This window comes from Schistocerca serialis, chromosome 4 (assembly GCF_023864345.2).
Source record: "Schistocerca serialis cubense isolate TAMUIC-IGC-003099 chromosome 4, iqSchSeri2.2, whole genome shotgun sequence".
Taxonomy (NCBI): domain Eukaryota; kingdom Metazoa; phylum Arthropoda; class Insecta; order Orthoptera; family Acrididae; genus Schistocerca; species Schistocerca serialis.
The window spans coordinates 916,614,244-916,640,491 of NC_064641.1; positions in this window are offsets into that span (position 1 = coordinate 916,614,244).

Sequence of the window (26,248 nt, forward strand, 5' to 3'; positions counted from 1 at the left end):
CGGTCAAGGTGGGGGAGCACCTTGCTACTGTATTGGTCAGCCACATTTCAGGCGCTCAAAGCCCAGGTAAATTTCATCTCTTTGGTCCCACCAAAGGTGGCCAAAGAATCATCTCAAAGATGATCATATATTCACATTCACTATCTGCAGTTAGCAGACGACCATACATTCATTCATTTCACAGATCTCACCAAACTGGATGTAGGGATTTATTTTGTGGCAGTGCGCATTAAATAAATAAATTGTCATTCTTTCCCACACTGGTATCCTTCTTCGCTGTATTAATTGAAATTGAGTTATTTTACAAAAAAAATGTGTTGTTCTGACAAAAATAATGAAGTATGTTGCACCTGTTTTCAATGTTGAGCGGTAACGTGCCCTTTCACCACCGGCTACCCATGCAGAAAAAAATGGCATGGTGCTATCCTTGCAATGTGGGGGTAGTTCCGAACATTTTTTTAAGAAAGCTGTATTAGAACAAACGTAGCAAGTCATCATAATAACCAGGAGGAGACCTTAGCCCCTGGTGACCTCAAATAGACGACCAAATGATGTTACTTTACCAAATTATTGACACAGTTGTAGCATTATTGTACTCTCCACAATCCGGAGTAACGTACACATACATATTTACAACTATCTAAATGACAAATAAAACATCACATCATACAAATAAAAAATAATGGTGAGATGAAAATTGGCTTAGTTACCGGGATCTCCGTTATTTTTAGGAGTAATCCAAACTTCAATAATTCTAAAACAAATAAAAAAATACTAATTGTATTCATGAAATTGTAAATAGTTCACCGTCCAAACACAGAGCAAGTAATCTGACATTCATAAATTGCGGGGTAAAAACCTTTACACAGCAAAGTCTAAATACAAAACAAAATCAACAAAAGAAAAACATTGCGTACACTAGTTACACGTAGAATGTCAGGCTCCATACCATTACTCTAAAATATACATCAAACCTACAGAGAAATAAAACTGAGAAGAAAAACAATGAAATATACCACAAGTTACATACTGGTTACGTAATATTGTTCATCTAAGACATCATGTCATACCTAATTAACTATCATCACTTAAGCAATTGCCACGACTACACGACTGTGATTTTAACCTTATCCTTGTCCACCAGTACAAATACCTGCTGCTGAGCTAGTCAGTCCATCAACATTGATCAATACACGCAGTAAATAGTTAGCAATAAGTGCTTGAATCCACCAATAGCTTTCGTATCTTACTCTACTGCTCATTTCTCTGTTGTTACATTTAGACGACAAGAACTTGCATTTCGACTAGCCTTCGTTACACTTTAATGTGAAATATCACCACTGCGATAATGCAATTAAGTGACTTCAGTCAACACACCAACAAGATCATTACTGTCCATGACATCAAAATGCATCAGTTAATTCCGATATTTGTTGTGCAATGCAAACTCTTGTCCCCTGTGACAACTTTACTGACCAATGCAACAAGAGCCGCTACATTAGTATTACGCCACTGGCTAATAATTAAAGCATCATTGTACCAAATATTCTAATAAACATGCTACGTGAACTTGATAACCCAGAACAAACAGAAAAGCACATAGGTTAATGAAATACAATTACACTTTCTGTCCCTTCAGGAATGAAACATATAAAAAATTTTTACAAATTTTAAGAGTACAAATACATTATTCACTATCTTGCGAGTCACACGGAATCATTTCATTCTGTGGTTTTCTTGGGGTCAAAAAAGTTGCTGACAGGTTCCCTAGAAACACTGTCTCAGTGTCAAAGCTCTCCCATGGTTATCCGGACGAAAGTGTTTAGGTCACTCAAATCGGCATTTTGAACACGCACTGAAAAGTAAACTGTATCTCAAATTAAACACAAATGTCATAGTCACTCTCAGAGTACCATCCACACGTATCTGGTCGTCCAGAAATGGCCCTACAACTACTATTACCCACGGTTCTTTCCTTTCAGTTCATGGTGTAATTAAAAGTCGTAAGTTCCAACAACCAGCAGTTATTCCCGCACCAATTAAAGAAATGTCTCCTACTACAAATGCAAATGTCAATGTCCCACTTTAGTTTCTTGCGTTCATACAATAATTAGTCACTAAACGACAACTGTCCTCTTTAAGTATACCAAGCGTCCCACATGCAATTCACAAATCACACTTAACAAGTCACTGCCAAAAGTTTATGGATCCCACCGTTCAGTGGTCAAGACAAAACAAAACAATCGTCCTGTCTGCTGTAGACAAAATCTTTTCCACCACTCACAACGTGGAAACACCAGTCCTTCACTTTCCACCTTATGGAGACATACGAGCAGTCATCTTGTTTCAAGGCTCCACAGTCCAGTACTAGTAAATAGTTGCTGGCAAAAAATGCCCGCCGGACTCTGCCGCGCGTCGTTCAAATGGTTCAAATGGCTCTGAGCACTTTGGGACTCAACTGCTGAGGTCATTAGTCCCCTAGAACTTAGAACTAGTTAAACCTAACTAACCTAAGGACAGCACAAACATCCATGCCCGAGGCAGGATTCGAACCTGCGACCGTAGCGGTCTTGTGGTTCCAGACTGCAGCGCCTTTAACCGCACAGCCACTTCGGCCGGCGCGTGCGTCGTTCATTCTGCCGTCACTCCGCCGCTGCGCGAGCCGTTGAGCAGAAGAAACCACCCGCTGTTGCCTCCGTGGGATAGTTTCCCCAGTCGTAATGGTGGCAGAACTTATGAATGGCCGGTGGTACGTGCGTGTCCCCCCAGGCTGTTGACCTGCTGTAGCGGGCGCGTGGCGTGTACCATGACTGGCAGTGGAGTGGGGAGTGCCGCGGCTCTGTCACCTCTCCCCTGGCTTACGTGGTACGGGCGCGTTCTGTGTAGCGCCTCAGCGCTACGACACCCAATCAGTCAGACCCTTCCATGCATCTCGCAACATTACAGACAAAAGGATATTCTTACATTATTTAAATACTCATTGATTACATGTATGATCTATTAGATACATTGGTAATAAAAGAATCTTTGTTCTAAAAAACATAAAATTATACACCCTAGTTTTCTACACATACAACATCAACATTTATCCCTTTTCTATATACAGCCCATACTTGTGCTACTGATTGTACCTGTTGTCCTTCATACAAAACATGAAAGTGTTTAAAGAAAGGAATAAGAAACAATCTATACAGCTCGTAATTACAATATCAAATAGTAGGCTACTTTAACATCCTATCACAGTGAAAATACACTCCTGGAAATTGATATAAGAACACCGTGAATTCATTGTCCCAGGAAGGGGAAACTTTATTGACACATTCCTGGGGTCAGATACATCACATGATCACATTGACTGAACCACAGGCACATAGACACAGGCAACAGAGCATGCACAATGTCGGCACTAGTACAGTGTATATCCACCTTTCGCAGCAATGCAGGCTGCTATTCTCCCATGGAGACGATCGTAGAGATGCTGGATGTAGTCCTGTGGAACGGCTTGCCATGCCATTTCCACCTGGCGCCTCAGTTGGACCAGCGTTCGTGCTGGACGTGCAGACCGCGTGAGACGACGCTTCATCCAGTCCCAAACATGCTCAATGGGGGACAGATTCGGCGATCTTGCTGGCCAGGGTAGTTGACTTACACCTTCTAGAGCACGTTGGGTGGCGCGGGATACATGCGGACGTGCATTGTCCTGTTGGAACAGCAAGTTCCCTTGCCAGTCTAGGAATGGTAGAATGATGGGTTCGATGACGGTTTGGATGTACCGTGCACTATTCAGTGTCCCCTCGACGATCACCAGTGGTGTACGGCCAGTGTAGGAGATCGCTCCCCACACCATGATGCCGGGTGTTGGCCCTGTGTGCCTCGGTCGTATGCAGTCCTGATTGTGGCGCTCACCTGCACGGCGCCAAACACGCATACGACCATCATTGGCACCAAGGCAGAAGCGACTCTCATCGCTGAAGACGACACGTCTCCATTCGTCCCTCCATTCACGCCTGTCGCGACACCACTGGAGGCGGGCTGCAAGATGTTGGGGCGTGAGCGGAAGACGGCCTAACGGTGTGCGGGACCGTAGCCCAGCTTCATGGAGACGGTTGCGAATGGTCCTCGCCGATACCCCAGGAACAACAGTGTCCCTAATTTGCTGGGAAGTGGCGGTGCGGTCCCCTACGGCACTGCGTAGGATCCTACGGTCTTGGCGAGCATCCGTGCGTCGCTGCGGTCCGGCCCCAGGTCGACGGGCACGTGCACCTTCCGACGACCACTGGCGACAACATCGATGTACTGTGGAGAACTCACGCCCCACGTGTTGAGCAATTCGGCGGTACGTCCACCCGGCCTCCCGCATGCCCACTATACGCCCTCGCTCAAAGTCAGTCAACTGCACATACGGTTCACGTCCACGCTGTCGCGGCATGCTACCAGTGTTAAAGACTGCGATGGAGCTCCGTATGCCACGGCAAACTGGCTGACACTGACGGCGGCGGTGCACAAATGCTGCGCAGCTAGCGCCATTCGACGGCCAACACCGCGGTTCCTGGTGTGTCCGCTGTGCCGTGCGTGTGATCATTGCTTGTACAGCCCTCTCGCAGTGTCCGGAGCAAGTATGGTGGGTCTGACACACCGGTGTCAATGTGTTCTTTTTTCCATTTCCAGGAGTGTAATTGACCCATCCTTTTTTTCAACACAAACTAAAGGGCTGTTGTACGGACTGGATGCTGGTTCGATAATCCCTTGTTGTAGCATGCTTTCGATCTCAGCTTCCACTCTTTCTTTGTACACAACAGGTATCGGGTACACTTGGGCCCTAAACTGTTTATGAGGCTTGACCTTGAATCTATACACAAAATTTCTTATTGTACCCGCAGCATGTTTAAATATCTTTCTATTCTCGTATAAAATTTTCTACAATTCCCCGTAGACCGTGGTCCCTCGTAAATGCCAGATTTTCTCCCTGATCTTCCCCTCCAAACATTTATGAATTTCCTTCTCTTGTCCGAACCCAGTATTCTGTGCCTGTCTACCGGACTTTACCGCCAGACATAATGCTAAGTGTGCGTTATCTTTGGCATATAAGCAATCGTCGAATCTTAATGTAATTTCCTCCGAATCTCGTTTCAACTCCATCGAACCATTTCTCATGTTAACGACTGCTTTATATAGGTTTAAAAAATTAACGCCTAATATCCCTTCAACAGTTAGAGATGACACAATCATGAACACTGTACTAAACCTCTTCGCCTGGCACACAAAGTCTACCTGCGCTTGTAACTTCACCTCAGTTCCCTTTCCTGTAACTGCCCCTCTCACTGTTGTCCTTTGCAATGGCAACGTTGGCCATGGTTTTGTAAGACTACAACACTTAAACATATCTTCCCTAAAAACACTCATTACACTGCCTGTGTCGATGACACAAGGTACGTTTATATTATTTATATCTACGCTAATTATTGGGTGACTTCACTCCCCACATCTCCTACCTCCTCTAACAGATTCTCCCTTGGTTTTCCGTAATCGATATACCTAATATTTACATCATTAGTAGTCCTGGCTTGTACCCCTCTATCATGTAGTTACCTTCTTGTCCCTCCGTCATTGTGACAGTGATTGTCCTGTCGTGAACCCAATGACTGCCTATCCTCTCTTCCGCCATCATTTTCATTTTCCCTTCTTCTTCCATCTGTGTCCCATCTTCTATTTTCCCGGTTTGCCTGTCGATATCCCCATGAATTCTGCCCCCTATTTCCTCGCCATCTTCCATTTCCATCATTCCTCTGATTCCATGCTCTCCTGTCATTCTGATAGTTTCTGCCGTTCCTGTCCTCGACTCTGTCTGACCTATGAGTCGTGTCGCCGTTCACAATATTGCTCTCATTACCCAGTTCCTGTAACAAGTGCTGAAATGACGCGTAATCGTCTAAGCCTCTGCCTGCTATCACTATATCTCTGCGCAATCTCACTGGCAACTTCGTTATACAGATCCTAATGAGCTCCCCAGTTTCGTATGGCACATCCAAATACCTATTTCGTCTCAGCATTTCCTGATAGCACGACACTGGATCTCTTATACCACCTTCGTTACAATTTGGCATCGTCAATATGCTTTGCTTAACCTGGTCCTGCTTACTTTTCGACCAGAATTCATTTAAAAACTTGTCACAAAATATCTTGTAGCTACTACAGTCTTTAATAACTTCCTGCATTTTCGCTCTAGCCTCGTCCCTCAAATGGTTACACACAAACTTCATTTTGAGGAGCGGTCCCCACGATGAAGGTAATGAATCTTGAAATTGAGACTGCCACAGGCATGGATGTTGGTAATTATCAGGATCCGGAAAACAAGTGTACGTTTATACCGACACGAAGAGCCTCCTACATTCTTCTTCTGCATTTATGTTTCCCAACCTTGGACTATACCCAGTTGGGTTTGCCACCTGTTTTATCCGACACAACCGTTCTTCTAACTCTCTGAGTTCGTCTTCCTCTATCTGCCTATTTTCGTTTTTTGAATTTATCTCACTCTCCCTCTGCAGTCTACCTGGTGGTGTTTCACCTTCGCTTCTGCACGCTAATTGCAACTGTGCTAGTTCTTCCCTATGTTTCCTATTTGTTTCTAATTGTGCCTCATGAAACTGTAATAGTGATTGTATCTCCTCCTGGTCGGCATAAACCTCTCGCTGCGTACTGGCAGAGCCTGTTTCACCTCTTTTCGATCTTTTCTACATCTGCGGTAATCGTATTCATTCCGACCACTACCTGGCTGGCTCTGAGCACTATGGGACTTAACATCTTAGGTCATCAGTCCCCTAGAACTTAGAACTACTTAAACCTAACTAACCTAAGGACATCACACAACACCCAGCCATCACGAGGCAGAGAAAATCCCTGGCCCTGCCGGGAATCGAACTGACCACTACCTCCGCAACTTCATCCCTGTGTTTATTTAGCACCACTACCTGCCAGGTGACTTGAGCTTCCACGCTGTCTAATGCCCCTTGTTTATCTGCAAGTAAGTCCTCCACTACCTCTTTGATTCGCTCATCCGGCAACATGTCCCTACGTTCTGTAATATCACTCTCTATTGTAATTATTCGTACCTCCAAATTATTGGCTATTTCTTTCACGGCGTCACATACTTGCTTCAACGCACCCAGATTCTTCTCCCCCTTATCTAACCGATTATCAACTGCGATAACTGTGTGTAGATTCCTCATTGCCTCTTTATTTCCCTTATCTATTGCTTCCAATCTTTCCTTATTACTTTATCCATCGCTTCCAATGTTTCCTTATTATCTCTATCCATCCTCTGTAAAAACTGCAGTAGCACACTGTCATTTGCTACTTTCGGTGCACTCACCTCGTTCGCCTCAGAAACTGTAGCTTCGCTAAGGGTAGCTACACTTTCACTGCATACCTGACCTAGTCCCAGCTCGACCGCGTCGTCGGGAAAAGCCCCCGATTGTGGATAAAGCTTGCCGCTTAAAGGTTCACCTAGCCGCGGTCAGCTGAACAATTCAGCCCCTTCTGAGTGTTTGCCGTTCTTGCTCATTAACCCAAGGTCGACACCTACTTCCTGATGCACTGCTACGTCCACCCCAGAATCACTATTCTCCATGGCGACTACACTTTTCGACTGCGACCTAGTTACTACAGACATTACGCAAAAAAATTATGCAACGATCTTCCAGCCTTGGACGATATAGCAATTAATTACCTAAAAAAATAAAAGAGCCTCACCAATATAGAAAGAAATTGCAACAACAAAAATTTACTTCTTAGCGCTATCACAATATATTCCATCAAAAAAAATCTTAACCGCAAACCCTAACAGCAAAATATCCTGGCAAAAATATCCTGGCAGGGTCGAAATTATGAGAGGCACCCACATGCCTTGCTCATCCTGTGGCATCAAGCAGTCAGACCTGTAAGATGAGTGGTCTGCCAAGCGAGTAGATTCATTCTTTTTTATCGAGTAACATGAACTCTCGTACTCACAACTAAGTTACAAATTATCCTCCTATGTGAATAATATGCAACGGAAACGCACATCTGACTATCAGTAATTTACAGAACTCTGACTGTTCACTACGCACTGGCAATACCACATTTCCTTTTTTTTTATTTAACGGCTTTTATCAACACTTGGCTATCGCACTGAATATGAATGGCGCACACATTATAAATTCTGGATATCATGACAACATACAATTCGAAGGAAAAGGCCACCAATCCTTTTCTCTTCACTATCTTATTTATTCCGATAAATTCTATAACCTAAACACACAAATTCTATAACCTACAACAATAACACATGAGAAATTCCGCCCAGTGGGCATGACTTTACATTGGTGATTCTCAATCTTATGGTCTCGTAATTATTTAACGCTACAGTGCACTTTCTGGATAGGATGGTGGATCTTTTATTATATCTCACTCTTCGACTCTCACAATCATCATCTCGAAACTTTCCTCCAGACCGAGCGGTACAAAAGGAACACGCATAACCCACTACCTCTGCAACTACCTTGCTACTCTCCCATGGAAACCACACATACTAAAATTACATGACATACACCACACTACAACATGAAATACAACACAGGGAATAGTCACAACATCATCACTTTCAGCTTTCCCATTTCAATTAATATTTATCCCAGTTTCACACGACACTGCCCCACTTCGTAATTCTACTTTCCTACTATGAACTCTGGAGATATATGCACGTCTTCCTGTGCAATGCAAGCCAAGTGGCGTTGCTGGATAGACGGCTGACTCACCTTGCTTTTCTCTCAAAGTATTATAGTTTGAATCAAGCGTCATACGGAAACATATCACACAAAGTAATATTAAGAACATATTCATCACACACACGAGTCCTCAACTGATACCATGGACGAGTACTTCTCTTTATCCTTTGTCTCATACACAGATTGAGACTCACATAGTACTCACCACGTGGAAGTACTCGCCTCTAATTTCAATTCCTGCACACGGTTTTTCTTAAATATTTCAACTTATAGTACACACGCTAGTAATTCAGCTTAACTTAAGCACACAGAGTATTTCAACTTATTGCTACACGTGGTTTCATTGTGACCATTGGTCACTTCTGAAGATTACTACGATCCCATTAATATTACCTGCCTGACATTTAGTTCTCCCCACAAAAGTTCCTGAAATAGAGAAATTGATATTTCAAACTACTCTTAAATATTCCACATGCATACCATGTCTCCACTCTTTTGTCTTTACGGAGCACACCCAAGACAGTTCTTCACAGCACAAGATCCAGCGGCAGAGTGCTGAAACATGGCCGTTCTTCAGGTCATCTCGCACCTCTGTCGAGGTGGGGGAGCACCTTGCTATTGTATTGGTCAGCCACATTTCAGGCGCTCAAAGCTCAGGTAAATTTCATCTCTTTGGTCCCACCAAAGGTGGCCAAAGTATCGTCTCAAAGATGATCATATATTCACATTCACTATCTGCGGTTAGCAGACGACCATACATTCATTCATTTCACAGATCTCACCAAACTGGATGTAGGGATTTATTTTGTGGGAGTGCACATGTGATCAATTAAATAAATAAATTGTCATTCTTTCCCACACTGGTATCCGGCTTCTCTGTATTAATTGAAATTGAGTTATTTCAAAAAAAAAATGTGTTGTTCTGACAAAAATAATGAAGTATGTTGTACCCGTTTTCAATGTCGGGCAGTACTGTACCCTTTCAACTAGACATTGCAAATTAATCCTTAACTGATATCACGGTGGACAACATGTTCGTCCTCTGAAACTGCCGATCAGATCTGATCTTACAGCCGAAGAACTTCGCCCGCCATCCAAGTTAGGCGCGATCCAAAGATCGCCAAAGTGCTTCGTCTGTCTTTTCGTTTCGCAGTTCTTTATTATTCTACTGGTTATTAATAGTTGTGACATAATGGAAAGATACCACGCTATTGACAGATGCTTTAAATATGGCATGCAAGTAAATGCGCTGTTTAGTTTATCTAATACTAATAACAGAAGATTGTCATCTTGGCGCGCAACTTCCGAATGCAGAAGCCAATCGCGGAGAAGGACCGCAATTTAGGCGGTCTTTCTTACGATATTAATTCCTAACAAACCATCTGTCATCGGTACCTTGCACCACATTACGTCATCTTACCACAGCTACCTTCTCAACTGCTATAAAAAGAGCTTCTTGTAGCCGAATACAGTGGCTGCAATTCCAGAAATATCACAAAAGGAGGAAAGTCTTACAAAAGGCTTTCTGAAGACATTCTTTAAATTATTGAAATAACTTTTATCAATTATTGCAATGCATAATAAAACATTTTGTCATTGTTTTTACTTTCATACGTAATTTGAAAGTCCGCAACTTTTGCCTGTCTATTTACATTGCCAGCCATCTGGCGTTCGCGGAGAAGAATAGTCTTCCAAGTATCACCAGAATGGATCGTTAGCAGGTTCCCTTATTTACGCAGGATATGTTGTGTGAAAACCGTTAGAAAATATAATTGCATTAGTATGTTGTTTTGCCCCTCCATTAAAATAGACATCTTATTTCTACAACAAGAAAGAAAAACTTTTCTGTGATGTACGCCTACGTTTTTCATCAGCATTCAAATACAATTAACTTCCAGTGCGATAAGAAAAAAGAACATGTATATATGAATGAAGATGTCCGAAGGAACAGATACCAGCTTCATATATATATATACAAGACTCATCGGCCATTTGACCATCTTCTTCTGTGCGGATGCACAAACAGTGCCCGAACTCTTATCGGAATCGGCAGTAAAACCGCGAGTAATGAGTGTAATGGGCAGGGGCACTATGAATATAGTGTGGGACAACAAGTTGCGAATGTGGGTCTAACGAGAGGCGTGCCAGAGATAAGTCCCTGTAGTCGCACTATCCTCTATGTGCTGGGTGGCTCTGATAAACAGAACGTCTGCCATGTGAGCAACAACTGAAGAGACTGCCCACACAACGCTTGTACGTCCTCTTCGCGAGTGCTGCTGTGCAGCATGGGACCCGCGTTGGATAGTATTGACAGAGAACATCGAAAACGGCCAAAGAAGATCAGCTCGTGAAACAGGGGAGAGAGTGAGATGGATATGATACGTGAATTGGGTGGACTATCATTGAAACAAAGGCCTTTTTTGACGCAGCAGGATCTTCTCATTAAATTTCGATCGCCAGTTTTTTCCTCAGAATGTGAAAATATTTTGTTGTCCACCAGATACAAAGGAAAGATCATCATAATAAAATAAGAGGAATCAGAGCTCTCACAGAAAGATTTATGTGTTCCTTTTTCCTGTGCGCAGTTTGGCAATGGAACAGTAGAGAAATAGCTTGGAGGTGGTTCGATCAATCTTCTGTCAGGCACTTAATTGTGAATTGTGATCATGTATATGTAGATGCAGATGCAGATGTGGATATCAGCCAAAATAATATTCGCATCAGCAGAACTTAAATCATATTAGAAGAAAGGAATATCATTGGATTAATAACACCAGAAGAATGGAAAATAAAGCTGACTGTAAGAGCCTAGGTCATGTTAATGGTGGTGACAATGATATTCATGTTAATGATAATAATAATAATAATAATAATAATAATAATAAATCCCGTGGAGGCCCGGGAAAAGAATAGGACTCCGGTATGTTCCGCCAGTCGTAAAAGGCGACGAAAAGAACAAATAACTAATAGGGCTAACCCCCCTTTTTGTGTGATGAGTTGGTTCAGGACAGAACTAAAGAAGCCTCGGACAAGCGCCGTCATGGTTGGGGACGACGCTTGAACCCTATGCCCGCCCACAATGGTAACAACACTGCTAGCCAACTGGAAACTGATTTAAATCCAAACAGAGGTGTTTTGCAGGATATGCTTCCTGCAACCACTCTAGTAGGAAAACAAATACAGAGGATGAGATGGTCAGATGAAGTTAATCGACACCTCATGTTCTGTTATTACCAAGCAACAAAGCTAGGAACCAACACAACTGATACAGATCACAAGTATACAGAACATTTATTACCAGATACCCAGAATTAAAATTTTTAACAGAACAACGACTGGCTGATCAGATCCGTGTAATAATCAAAAATAACAGGATACCCCAGTCAGAATTAGAAAACATCAAACAACAAGTACAACTAACACTGGAACAAAATAATGAGCAATCGGAAGAAGAAGAAAATACAGTAATGGACTCAAACATCCCAGAGCAAACAAACAAAGAACAACACGCATCAATTAAACAATCAGAGGAAAACGAAATCTTAAGACAGCCAGCAGAACAAGTACAAATAGAACACGAAGTGACACACATGTTAGATATAGAAGAAAAATTTCATCTGACGTATATAGAATACAAAGACACAAATACAGACATTAGACCATTCTTGCATAGACTGCCAAATAACCCACAAGTCGAAACAATAATAAAAACTATCAACACAATCATACACAACAAAATAAATGTAAACACAACTACGGAAGAGCTACAACTACTGTTTTATATAGGAGCACTCACTACACTAAATATACACACTAGGCAGAGATCAGAACCCACCAACACACAGAAGAAACCCACAAAGCCAGCATGGCAACACAGGCTACAGATCAGAATAGAAAAACTGAGAAAAGACATCAGACAGCTAGCACAATTTATAAGAAATGAAATGTCAGAAAAAAAACGGAAAAGGTTAGGTAAAATCTCACAACAAGAAGCGATAGAGCAATTAGATGAAAAGAAGCAGAAATTACAAGCTTTGGTCAAACGACTTAGAAGATACAAAAAAAGTGAAAATAGAAGGAAACAAAACCAAACATTCAACACAAACCAAAAGAAATTTTACCAGACAATAGATAACACACACATTAAAATACAGACTCCACCAAACATAACAGAAATGGAACACTTCTGGAGCAACATATGGTCAAACCCGGTACAACATAACAGGCATGCACTGTGGACACAAGCAGAAACAGGCACATACAAGTTGATACCACAAATGCCTGAAGTAAAAATTTTGCAACATGAAGTCACCCAAGCAATTAATTCTACTCACAATTGGAAAGCCCCTGGAAAAGATAAGGTAGCAAATTTCTGTCTAAAGAAGTTCACCTCAACACATTCACATCTAACTAAATTATTTAACAGTTACATTGCAGACCCATACACATTCCCTGATACACTTGCACTTGGAATAACTTATCTGAAACCTAAAGATCAAGCAGACACAGCAAACCCAGCTAAATATCGCCCCATAACATGCCTACCAACAATTTACAAAATATCAACTTCAGTCATTACACAGAAATTATTGACACTTACAACACAGAACAAAATTATAAATGAAGAACAAAAAGGCTGTTGCAAAGGAGCACGAGGATGTAAAGAGCAACTGAGAATAGATGCAGAGGTGACATATCAAGCTAAAACTAAGCAAAGGTCGCTACACTACGCATACATTGATTACCAAAAAGCTTTTGATAGTGTACCCCACTCATGGTTACTACAGATATTGGAAATATACAAAGTAGATCCTAAATTGATACAGTTCCTAAACATAGTAATGAAAAATTGGAAAACCACACTTAATATTCAAACAAATTGAAATATTATCACATCACAGCCAATACATATTCAGCGTGGAATATACCAAGGAGATTCATTAAGTCCTTTCTGGTTCTGCCTTGCTCTGAACCCACTATCCAACATGCTAAGTAATACAAATTATGGATACAATATTACTGGAACATACCCACACAAAATCACACATTTGCTATACATGGATGATCTAAAACTACTGGCAGCAACAAATCAACCACTCAACCAATTACTAAAGATAACAGAAGTATTCAGCAATGATATAAATATGGCTTTTGGAATAGACAAATGTAAGAAAAATAGCATAGTCAAGGGAAAACACACTAAACAAGAAGATTACATAATGGATAACCACAGCAACTGCATAGAAGCAATGGAAAAATCAGATGCCTATAAATATCTAGGATACAGACAAAGGGTAGGAATAGATAATACAAATATTAAAGAAGAACTAAAAGAAAAATGTAGACAAAGACTAACAAGAATACTGAAAACAGAACTGACAGCAAGAAACAATTTCTGTAAAGCTGAAATATTCATTACTTCCAAAATATATTTAAAAACCTCTGGGCTAAGATAGTTGTAATGATCCGTACAAATGGTGTGAAGTTAATTTCTTTGAAAGCGTACTGTATATAAACATACCTGTGCAGTAACATTAAAAATGATTCAAGTAACATTAAACATTATTACAATTTCAAAGTTGTGCATTATTCTCATAAAAGACATCAGTGTATTTCATACCATACTTCCTACAAATATGCCATCTTCCTATATTTCACATATCAGATACTATAATTCTTACACATTACTCTCATTCAAAGCAATCTTTCTCTCTCACTCTCTTGCTCTCTCTCGCTCCCTCTCTCTCTCTCTCTCTCTCTCTCTCTCTCTCTCTCTCACACACACACACACACACACACACACACACACACACTCTCTCTCTCTCTCTCTCTCTCTCTCTCTCTCTCTCTCTCTCTCTCTCTCTCTCTCTCACACACACACACACACACACTCTCTCTCTCTCTCTCTCTCTCTCTCTCTCTCACACACACACACACACACACACTCTCTCTCTCTCTCTCTCTCTCTCTCTCTCTCTCACACACACACACACACACACACACACACACACACACACTCTCTCTCTCTCTCTCTCTCTCTCTCTCTCTCTCTCTCTCTCTCTCACACACACACACACACACACACACACACACACACACACACACAAACACACACACACACACGCACACACACACACATGCATAGAAGCATGCACACACACACTCTACTGGGTGAGAACAAAGATAGTTATTTTACAGGGTATTTATCATTCCCCTAGCAGGTAACTACCATTCCCCTATTATGCGACCATAATTCACATTAGAGGACTACAATTCCCCCTTTTTCGATGGCCACCTCTCTTGACCTGGGTGTCCATCATCTCGCCCTCCATATTTCCAGTTTTCCCCCTAGGAAATAGATAACAACATACCTCTGTATTGCATACATCAAATTCTATATACTCCTTACAAACATGTCACACTCCCATGCCAAGTAATCATCTCGTGGCTCACAAACTGTAGTGTAACGATGTATTAGTTTTTCGTTTGATATATGTATGACCATGTGCAGACTTCGTCACCTACGTCAGTTACAACCCACTTCAAAAATGATTCATATTCTTTTAAATTGTCATAGAATGGTTCTTGAACGAAACTGTAAAACATCAGTTGAGTCGTGTGCAAAGAATTACATCACTTAGGCCAATTGGTTTTTGTAACTTTTCGAATTTAAATTTCGTTTGTTTCTCCTCAGAAATTATATTGACACACGTTATCTTGATCTAATCGATATCAGAATCACACATTAAATAAACTTTTTAGATTCAAAGTTTCGGTGAACGCCGTAAGAATCACGAATCTTGTCAAATATATTATTAATCCGTTCACATAATTCTTCATAAATAAATCTTCAAGACACGTGTTTCAACTTTAATAGCATACACTATTTTATTAGCTTCCTACACATACAGATGTGAACTTGAGCGTTGAGAGTTAGTGACTGACATTCCAATAAGATAAAGCTCTATATGACGTCATTGTTGTACAAAAAGAGTATAAAAATTCATTTTTAATTTTTAGAAGCACGACGCAACAACTCGGTTCCAGGATCTTCTGTTGCTCCTTGGCTGTCGACCCGCGACGTATAGCGGCCAGCAATTTCCTCTCTGGTCGCGGCAACGAAGATGCTGTCCCCGTTCGTTGCGCCGCCCTCTCCGTACATGAAACACATAAAAAAAATACAAAACTTTTAAATAATTCACATCTATTACAAATAATAAGAAAACACATAAACAAAACTAAATTAAACTTATAGTCACCTGCAAACTGGGCTGACTTTGGTGGGTGGATGACGCTTAATTTCGTCCCACTACATACCCCACCCACAAGCTCAGTTTGTCAGGTTTTAACCGAAAATAAAACTTTTCAATATACAATATTTAACTGTTAATACATTTTCCTCACATTTTACGTAACCTAGAGTCCTTGCTCTTAGATAGATTTAATCCTTTTAATACGATATTGTTGTGACTATTTGTCATTTACTCTTAATTGTGCTATTATGGTAATTCGTAACCGAATATAGGGAGATTGCTCCTCTTCAGTTAATAGTTGCTAATAAATACCAATTTAGTACGTTCTTTAACGTTGTTACATTAGGACAGAGCATTCAAATTGTGATAGATTAGTTTCAGTTTCATTTATTTACTAGAGTTATTCTTTCCAAGAATGTATATTACTAATAAGTTTCTCACAATAACTAATAGTACTATTTACTTTACGTCATTATTTTCCCTAATGCCTTATTTATGCCTGAGGTCAAGAAGAAATCAAGCAAAACTTTCTTTAGAATCTCGGCACGGCTTTCTTTACCTTCGGACACCTTGTTGGGTAATGGCAATTTATTTAGGAGAAACAAGCGAGAGAGCCCCGTTTGGTGTGTTCTATATTAACACTATTACAAACCTCTATTAAAGGCACTCTGCTATGTTTCCGTGAGCCATATAGCTCTGGACGCCCATGGTCCCTAAAACTATTAACCATCCCCTTTGGTCCTACTATCCGAGTAAATTTAAAATATGCAAAATTCCTTTTGACCTAAGAGCAAAATTTCTTCCATATAAATCCCCCTTTTCGTTATCTTTCTCTTTTTGAAGTACCAGTAGGTTATTGTAGAACACTTGTTTAAGCTTTCTGTTTCATTCTTTAAAATAATACGTAACTATCACGAAAAACTTCACATGAATAAACTATGAATGCTCTTCCGTGTGTAACATATACTAATTATTAACTTATTTAGGAATGAAGGGTTTCATTTGATCAACACTATATAATCCTTTAATTACACCTGATGAAGGTTCCATAAGAAGTAATGCTTTGGGATGTACAATCTTATGTACAACATATGGACCTTCAAAGATAAAGAAGAATTTCCTACATTCCTTATCGATCTTAGAACTTTTAGGATGAGATCGTACTAACACAAGATCTCCTACCTGAAATGAGGGTTCTATAGCCTGTTGATTATAACATTTAATTCTCTGTTCGGCATTTTTTACAATCTGTTCGCAAACTTTTTCGTCTGGAATGCATTGTTGGATCTCATTTACCGGTGGCCAAGGTAGAGCAGCTAGTAAAGGCTCACCTATAATTCGTTTGCCTAAAATTTCTATAGGTGATAATCCCGTCATTAGGTGAGGCAATTCATTTAATATCTTTTCGAATTCAGGTATTAGTTTGGCCCACCGAGTATGTTTATGTGCACAATAAGTTCTACATAATCGTCCTAATTCTTTCATGACTCTTTCTACTAAATTACTTTGAGGGTGATATTTCGAAATTAAGATATGTTTGATTCCATATTGTTTTATCATATCTTGAAATCTTTGACTAATAAAGGCACTACCGTTATCAGACATAAGTCGTTTAGGAATGCCCCAGTTAACAAAGTAATTTCGGGTGAGGCAGCGTATAACGCTTGCTGTATTCGCTCGTTTCAAAGTATCTAGCTTCACATGTTTGGACCAACATTCCATTACAACAAACACATAAGTTAATCCTCCTGAACTACGAGGCAGAGGGCCGAAAAAAACTAATGACAGTAGATCCCACAAACCTCGAGGAATTACAGCATATAATTTATAACGCTTAGATTTGTTATTAACTTTAACCTTTTGACAGGTTTCACAAGCCCTAATAATACTTCTCACAATACGGGACATATTTTTTGAAATAATAATACTTCATTAGATGTTTAATACATTTATGAATTCCAAAATGCCCGTAACCTTCATGAATATAAGTAATTAACTCGTCCACAACAGTTTTCGGAATGCAGATTTTCCATCTCTGGTGTTCCCTCTGTGCTTTCCAATACAACAAGTCGTTAAAATATAACCACACACCCCGGGTGTTAACTGTTTCGTCCCCATTATTAAGGTTTTGTATAAGGTCCCTATATTGATCGTCATTTCTTTGATTGCATGTAACAGCTGTTACTATCCGTTTAACCTTACGTTCGTTCTCCTTAGTTAAAAGGAAATAAACATGGTAATTTGTTCCTGGTTCTTCTGCAATATTAATATTCTCCATTCCTACGGGAAGCCTCGACAAAGCATCTGAAACTACATTCTGAGATCCTTTTATATACCTAATTTCGTACTGAAATTCCTGCAAGCATAATACCCAACGTAATAGCCTACGGTGAAGTAACCGGCAATTGTTCAAAAAGATTAAAGCCTGATGATCAGTATATACAATTGTTTCTCTTCCCATTAATAATCCTCTAAATCGTTGAAAACCCCATACTACTGCGAGAGCTTCCTTCTCGGATACAAAATAATTTCTTTCATGTTTATTTAAAGTTCGACTAGCGAATCCAATAGGACGATATAATCCCTCTTCATTGGTCAGATCACCTTGGAATATTACCCAAGACACACCATAATCAGAGGCATCCGTACACATACAAAAGTCCTGATTGAAATCTGGGTGGTATAACATTTTGGCTTCGGTTAACGCTCCTTTTATCTTATTAAAAACTTCCTCTTCCTCTTGTCCCCAGAGCCATACTGACTTCTCTTTCAATAAATCTAGTAATTTAGGATTAACAATATCCTGCCCTGGAAGAAATCTTCTCAGGAATCCTACCATTCCTAAGAATGACTTCAATTGTTTCCGATTTCTAGGACTCGGGCATCGAGCAATAGCTTCAATACGTGCTGGGTCTGGCCTAATACCTTTACTGTCCACTATATGCCCCAAAAATCTCACTTCCTCCTTTCCGAAGTAAGACTTAGATAATTTTACAGTAATTCCTCTGTCAATTAAACGGTTAAACAATTCCCGTAATATCGTTACGTGTTCTTCCCACGTTTTAGTAGCTACCAAAATATCATCTACATATAAAATAATCTTTTGTAACAATTGCTGACCCAAATCAGAATCTAATGCCCTAATGAAAGTTGACACTGATATATTAAGTCCAAAAGGTAAAACTTGGAACTGATATGATCTGCCTTCAAAAAGAAAAGCCGTATATTGCCGTGAACCCGGGTGTAATGTTACTTGATGGTAGCCGGCGGTTAGATCCATTGTACTCATATAACGAGAACCAGCAATCTTAAGAAGTACGTCCTCCATAGGAATAGGTCTGTCTCTTTCCATCTCTATAATTTTATTTAATTCCCGGGCATCCAGAACTAGTCGTACCCCACCAGTGGCTTTCTTAACTACCCACAACGGACCGTTAAAAGCGCTACATGATCGTTAGATAATGTTTTGTTCTAGCATCTTACTTATTTCTCTACTAGCCGTTTCTTTGAATTGTACTGGAATGGGATAAGGTTTCTTAAAGAATGGTTTTTGATCTTTAATCTTAAGTTTACAAACGTAATCTTTAATACTCCCCGGTTCATCTGAGAAGACGGCTCTAAATTCTAACATCAAAGATTCCAACTCTTCCTTTTCTTGTTCGGAGAGACAATTCGTAGAATAACATTTTTCTTTCACTTCAGTTTCAATACTATTACTAGCCTGACATTGGTATACTGCATACTCAAGATCACTAAAATCTGTTAATAGGTTTATGGTCGGTGCGTACTTAATCTGTAAGGATTCGTAGTAATTTTCAGGTACTTGATTATTAGAAAAACTCACTTTAAAAGCACATGCCTCCTTATGGATAATTAAGGAAGAGTCTTTAAAATCTAATATAGCTTTATATTTACACAGCCAATCTATACCTAAAATTATGGCCACATTTAAGTTGGCTACGACGAGTACAGAGTGAGCAAATAATTGTTTAGCAATTTCAAAAGTTACATAAACTTCCTCAGTAATATTTTGACTTCTTTTAGCAGTAACTTCTATAATTTTCACCCCAGTTACAGGTAAAGTCGGGAAATTCCAATATTTTCTTTTAAGCTGAAATAATTCTTTGGATAAAATACTTACTTCGCTACCCGAATCAATTATAATATTTACTTCGGTATCTTTAATATAACCTTTAATAACGGGTTTATAAGTTATATTCTCCCTTATCTGATTGTCTTCCTGAAGTAAATCTTGTTGCCAGTCACCGTCCTTTTGGCAGCTTAATGATAAATTGCAATTGGGTCTTGTATAATTTTGACTAACAGTTCCCTTTAGTTGACCCGTACTAAAGGACTTTACTAGTTTTCCGAACTTTCTATAATGACGTCACCTACCACTTGACCTTCATTAATTACTTGAGGATGATTTATCTCATGATCGTTATTGTGTAATTTCCGCACTTTAGAGTTATTACCACGATTTTGTAGGCTCTCTTTATCTTTAGATTGACGTTTTATATAACAGAACCGGCTGTGATTGTTGTTATTAGCTTTTCGTGGTTCTGAATTATTATTATTATTTCGAGGATGGTCATTTCTACCAAATCTAAACTTCTCGTCTTCCCTTTCTCTATTAAGTATATCTAACTGCTCTAAATATCCTAACAATTCGCACGGCTGTGACCATTCTCTTTCTATCATTCTTCCCTTTACATAATACGGTAACCTACTAATTAGGACTCGTATTAAATGACTTTCAATAATTGGTTCTTCAATTAATTTAGCACGGTTTAAATGCCATTCAAAATAATTCCTATAACCTCCCCACCGTTTAGAATATGGAGGAGGGTCTAACAACTCTAAAGTTAAGTGTTGTTGTTCTCCTCTTGACTAATAATTTTGTTTAAACTGCTTAACAAAATCATCCCAATCCCTGAATTCAGTTCTATGCAGTACTGCCCATTCCGCAGCTTCTGCTTCTAAATGTCCTATTACAAATTGAATGCGTTTTTCATTACTCCATTTAGGAGATAATGATGTTTCAAAAGCTTTTATAAAGATTATAGGGTGAAGTTCGCCTCCTGGTTTGAATACAGGAAATCGACTTGCTACATTTGAATTTGTCGTTATGTCATCCAGACATTCTGCGAGAGAAAAAGTCGGGTTTTGTTTAGATTGCAGAGACGGAGTTGCATCGGATTGGCTTGCCGTGATTGCTTTATTCATATTGTTGTCGTCCGAGCTAGCAAATTCGATGCGACTGTTGTCTCTGATTATGTTATTACCTCTGCTACCTGAAATGTTCTCGTTATTATCTAATTCCGATAACCGTTTAGTAATTTCCTGTATCCGCATTTCTGTATTGGATACGCGATTAGCTAATATCGATTCTTCACTGTGTTCACGATGTGAACGCTCTGTACCTTCGTCAATATTATTATCTTTGGCAGTCTCAAGGTTACTGCATATTTCAGTAATTAAAAATTTCATGTTTTCGATTTCGGTATGGTCCTTTTCTACTTGATGAGTTAATGTCTCTAATTCTACATTATCTATTGAAGAAATCTCTACAGGTTTGGTAGAGACCTCTTTAATAGATTCCAATAATTCTCTACGAACAGTTTCCGTTTGCATAGAAAATTCATCTCGTAACATATTGTTATTTTTCTGTATTTCATTTACAACTAAGATATTGACACTATCTAGTCTCTCGGTTAAGTCAGTAATATCGTTTCGCATGCGAGCTTTTTCCTCGCGCGATTCCTGGATATGTTCTTCTAAAGGTGCGTTTAAACTGCGATTTGTATCGGCACATGTATGAGATACATGTATATACGACTTTGCGACATGTATCGCGACTTGTATGAGTTGACAAGTATCAACCTCATACATGTATGAGCGTGCATTTACACTGGTTGATATGTATCACTGTGCGATAGCTTCCGACGACGATTTGGAAGTTTTCACATTTTTATGTGCTGATACACTTGCTCTTTTGGAAGATGATAGGAAGAAAAGGCGGAGGAAGCGTAGATGGTGGCACAGAGTTTCTCGCGAATTAACGCCATATTTTAGAAATTATGTTAGGATGAGTATGGAGGATTTCCGCGGTTTGTTATCACTTGTGGCTCTTCTTGTGTCCAAAACCAACACAAACTTTCGGGAAGCGATTCCACCAGAGGATCAGTTGGCAGTAACACTCCGTTTTTTAGCCACTGGGGATTCCTCGTAAAACGAAGATTTCATGACAAAACATTTGCATTGTCGCGCGATTGCTAATGCCGACATCTCACACACGATTGTCGGCATCCGTTGTCAACATTATCACGCGAGGCCGCCGGAATAACAGCAAAACATTGATATACGTGCCAGATGCATGAAAAAATTATTTAATGTATGACATACTCTGATATATATAAAACTTTTACCTTCACTTCTTGGGATAAAACTTGCACAATGGCCTCGCAAACACGAAGAATAATGTTGCATATGGCACTTTTTGATATTTTATGCAGATACATTAACGTCGAAACGACAGTCGGCACCTTCAAAACTCAGACAGCCGCCAAAGAGCCTGGTACTACGCATGCGCTAATCGTCGAAATAAGCGGCAGTCGACAAGACGACAGGAAATGATAGTACTGCGCATGCGCGAGTTCTTCAAATGTCGCTCATACATGTCGCGTATATGGCCAAAAAGCGATATAGAAAATGTATACGCGACATGTATGAGCTCGAGGGTCCGCATACAAGTTCCGTGAATTTTTGTATGAGGTGATGTATCGCGACATGTCAAATTGACATGTCGCTCATACATGTCGCGATACATGTATCCCAGTGTAAACGTACCTTAACCTTTTACAATTATCAGCAATCTTACTACTAAGTCCTACTAATTTTTCCTGCATTTCAACTTTAGAAGACTCTATTTTATCACTTAATTCTCGACTGGTTTCATTAAGATATTCCTGTAACCTGTCTGTGGATTTGGTTAACTCCCCTTTAAGTCTAGCAGTAGATTCCTCGTTAGACTGTTTTAACTCCTGTTTTAGTTCCTCTTTCAATCTAGCAGTAGATTCCTCGTTAGACTGTTTTAATCTAGCCATAGATTCTTCGTTAGACTGTTTTAATCTAGCCATAGATTCTTCGTTAGACTGTTTTAATCTAGCAGTAGATTCTTCGTTAGACTGTTTTAATCTAGCAGCAGATTCTTCGTTAGACTGTTTTAATTCAGCTAGAAAATCCCCGTTAGATTGTTTTAATTTAGCTATCGCCCTAAAAAGGGATCTCATGCTCCTATCGAACATAGATTGCTCTTCATCTGACATTTCACTTCCCGACATTATTGTAAGATATTAACTATTTACACACGCAGACTTGTAATCAACAATCCTATAAAAGCACACTCCCTATATACAACACTCCACTTCCAACTTGAAACAAACTCACCGGACACTTATTATTGTAATTTGTAGTTCTCGATGATCAGAGTGCTGCTATGGGCTGCAGATGTAACCGCCGTCGATGCAGCCGCTGAGATGCTGCGACCCCGCTTCCGCAACCGGCCAGGACGCTGAGTCGAACACCGGAACGTCACCGGCTGCCACCACGCCCGGCACCGCCGTAGACAGGCGAAGCCCTCAGCAACACCTCTAATACCAGCCGGAGGAACACCCCGCAGCTGACGTACTGGGCCTATTAGTTCAGTGAGAAAAAAGGTTGTCGGGTTTTGCAGCGTTCAGCTGCTGCCCAACAGACGCGCCTTCTCGTGGAACAACTGCGTGACCGTACTGCTTGGCTGCGCTCCGTCAGATTCCCACACCAGCGAAGTCGCCGCTGGCTGGTGAAGGCTCCACGAAAACTCGCGTTGACTTCCGAAGGACTCTTGATGCTTTGTTTCGTACCTGTGTGCCTTAGTTGCACACAAGTCCTGTTTCTAAGGTCGCCACGGTGTAGTGTAACGACGTATTAGTTTTTCGTTTGATATATGTATTACCATGTGCAGACTTCGTCACCTACGTCAGTTACAACCCACTTCAAAAATGATTCATATTCTTTTAAATTGTCATAGAATGGTTCTTGAACGAAACTGTAAAACATCAGTTGAGTCGTGTGCAAAGAATTATATCACTTGGGCCAATTGGTTTTTGTAACTTTTTCGAATTTAAATTTCGTTTGTTTCTCCTCAGAAATTATATTGACACACGTTATCTTGATCTAATCGATATCAGAATCACACATTAAATAAACTTTTTAGATTCAAAGTTTCGGTGAACGCCGTAAGAATCACGAATCTTGTCAAATATATTATTAATCCGTTCACATAATTCTTCATAAATAAATCTTCAAGACACGTGTTTCAACTTTAGTAGCATACACTATTTTATTAGCTTCCTACACATACAGATGTGAACTTGAGCGTTGAGAGTTAGTGACTGACATTCCAATAAGATAAAGCTCTATATGACGTCATTGTTGTACAAAAAGAGTATAAAAATTCATTTTTAATTTTTAGAAGCACGACGCAACAACTCGGTTCCAGGATCTTCTGTTGCTCCTTGGCTGTCGACCCGCGACGTATAGCGGCCAGCAATTTCCTCTCTGGTCGCGGCAACGAAGATGCTGTCCCCGTTCGTTGCGCCGCCCTCTCCGTACATGAAACACATAAAAAAAATACAAAACTTTTAAATAATTCACATCTATTACAAATAATAAGAAAACACATAAACAAAACTAAATTAAACTTATAGTCACCTGCAAACTGGGCTGACTTTGGTGGGTGGATGACGCTTAATTTCGTCCCACTACAACACACATAAAATTATATCAAATTACATTATCATTATAATATATTACCGAAGGTATCAAAGGAAAACAAACAACATATGAAAAGTAGTAATTCTATTGTATAAAAATTTTCACGGGGAACTTGCACAATTTTGCACTGCCACACTCAGAGGAAATATATGAGTTTAGTGTAAATTCTACATCATCCCTCACACTTTTAACAGCACTATCTAATGCAAATAACAGTGCCTTGAAATTTAAGTAGCCATTTGAGATAACTCCACTACACAACCAAGTTTACTCTGCTGTATCTCCTTTAATGAAATCGAAATGGCACTGAATAATATTTTGTTGGTGGTGTCAGTATGAATAATATATCCTTAATGTAGCAATCGAGCACTTCTTATACTAGTTCAGGAACAGTTCCGTGTACTTAATACATTCATACCTTTCCTCCACCACAAAAGCAAAATATTGTTCAGAATCTGAGAGCAATTTATCTGAGTCGAGTGCATTATTCTCTCATTCACTTCTGCAAAAGCTGCCTGTGAGAACTAAACTCTCTTGCGAATAAAGCAAGGAGTAACGGCAATCTTCTTCTACCGATCTAACATTCATATCTCCTACTCCTCCACTGCGTGATACTTTGTGATTAGAAACTGACATTTTCATATACACACACTATTGCACAACAATTCTTTCAAACTCATTTATGTGCCTCTATTCACTCTTCCGCAGTATATTAGGCACACATTACCACTACTGAGTAAGTCAGGTTCACATACTATACTCCCCAGACTCTTCAAATTCTGTGTCATGGAAACAAGGCTTTTATTTATTACAGCAAGTTACCGGTAATTAAATACAAATGCATAGATTCTCATTAGTAGCAGTGTGTGACGTACTTATTTTTTCTGAAATCGGTGATGGGAGTCATAATGATGATACCGTTGTCTCTCCAATGGATCAGTTTCAACTGAAAGCTTTTACATCTATATCTACATCTGCATACATACTCCGCAACCCACCATGCGGTGCATGGCTGATGGTACCCTCTATCACTACTATTTCTTGTTCAACTTGCAAACGAAGCGACGGAAAACTGACTATCTATATACCTCCGTGTGAGTCCTAATTTCTCATATCTTGTCTTCGTGGCCCTTATGCTATATGTATGTTGGTAGAAGTAGAATCGTTCTGCATTCAGCTTGAAGTGCAGGTTCTCTACATTTTCTCAATAATCTTTCTCGAAAATAACGTCACCATCCCTCTGGGGAGTCCCATTTGAGTTCCCAAACCATCTCCATAATACTTACATGGTGTCCAAACCTACCGGTAACAAATGTAGCATCCCACCTCTGAACTATTTCGATGTCTTCCTCTAATCCGACCTTGTGCGCATCCCAGACACTCGAGCAGTACTTAAGAAAAGGTCACACTAGCTTC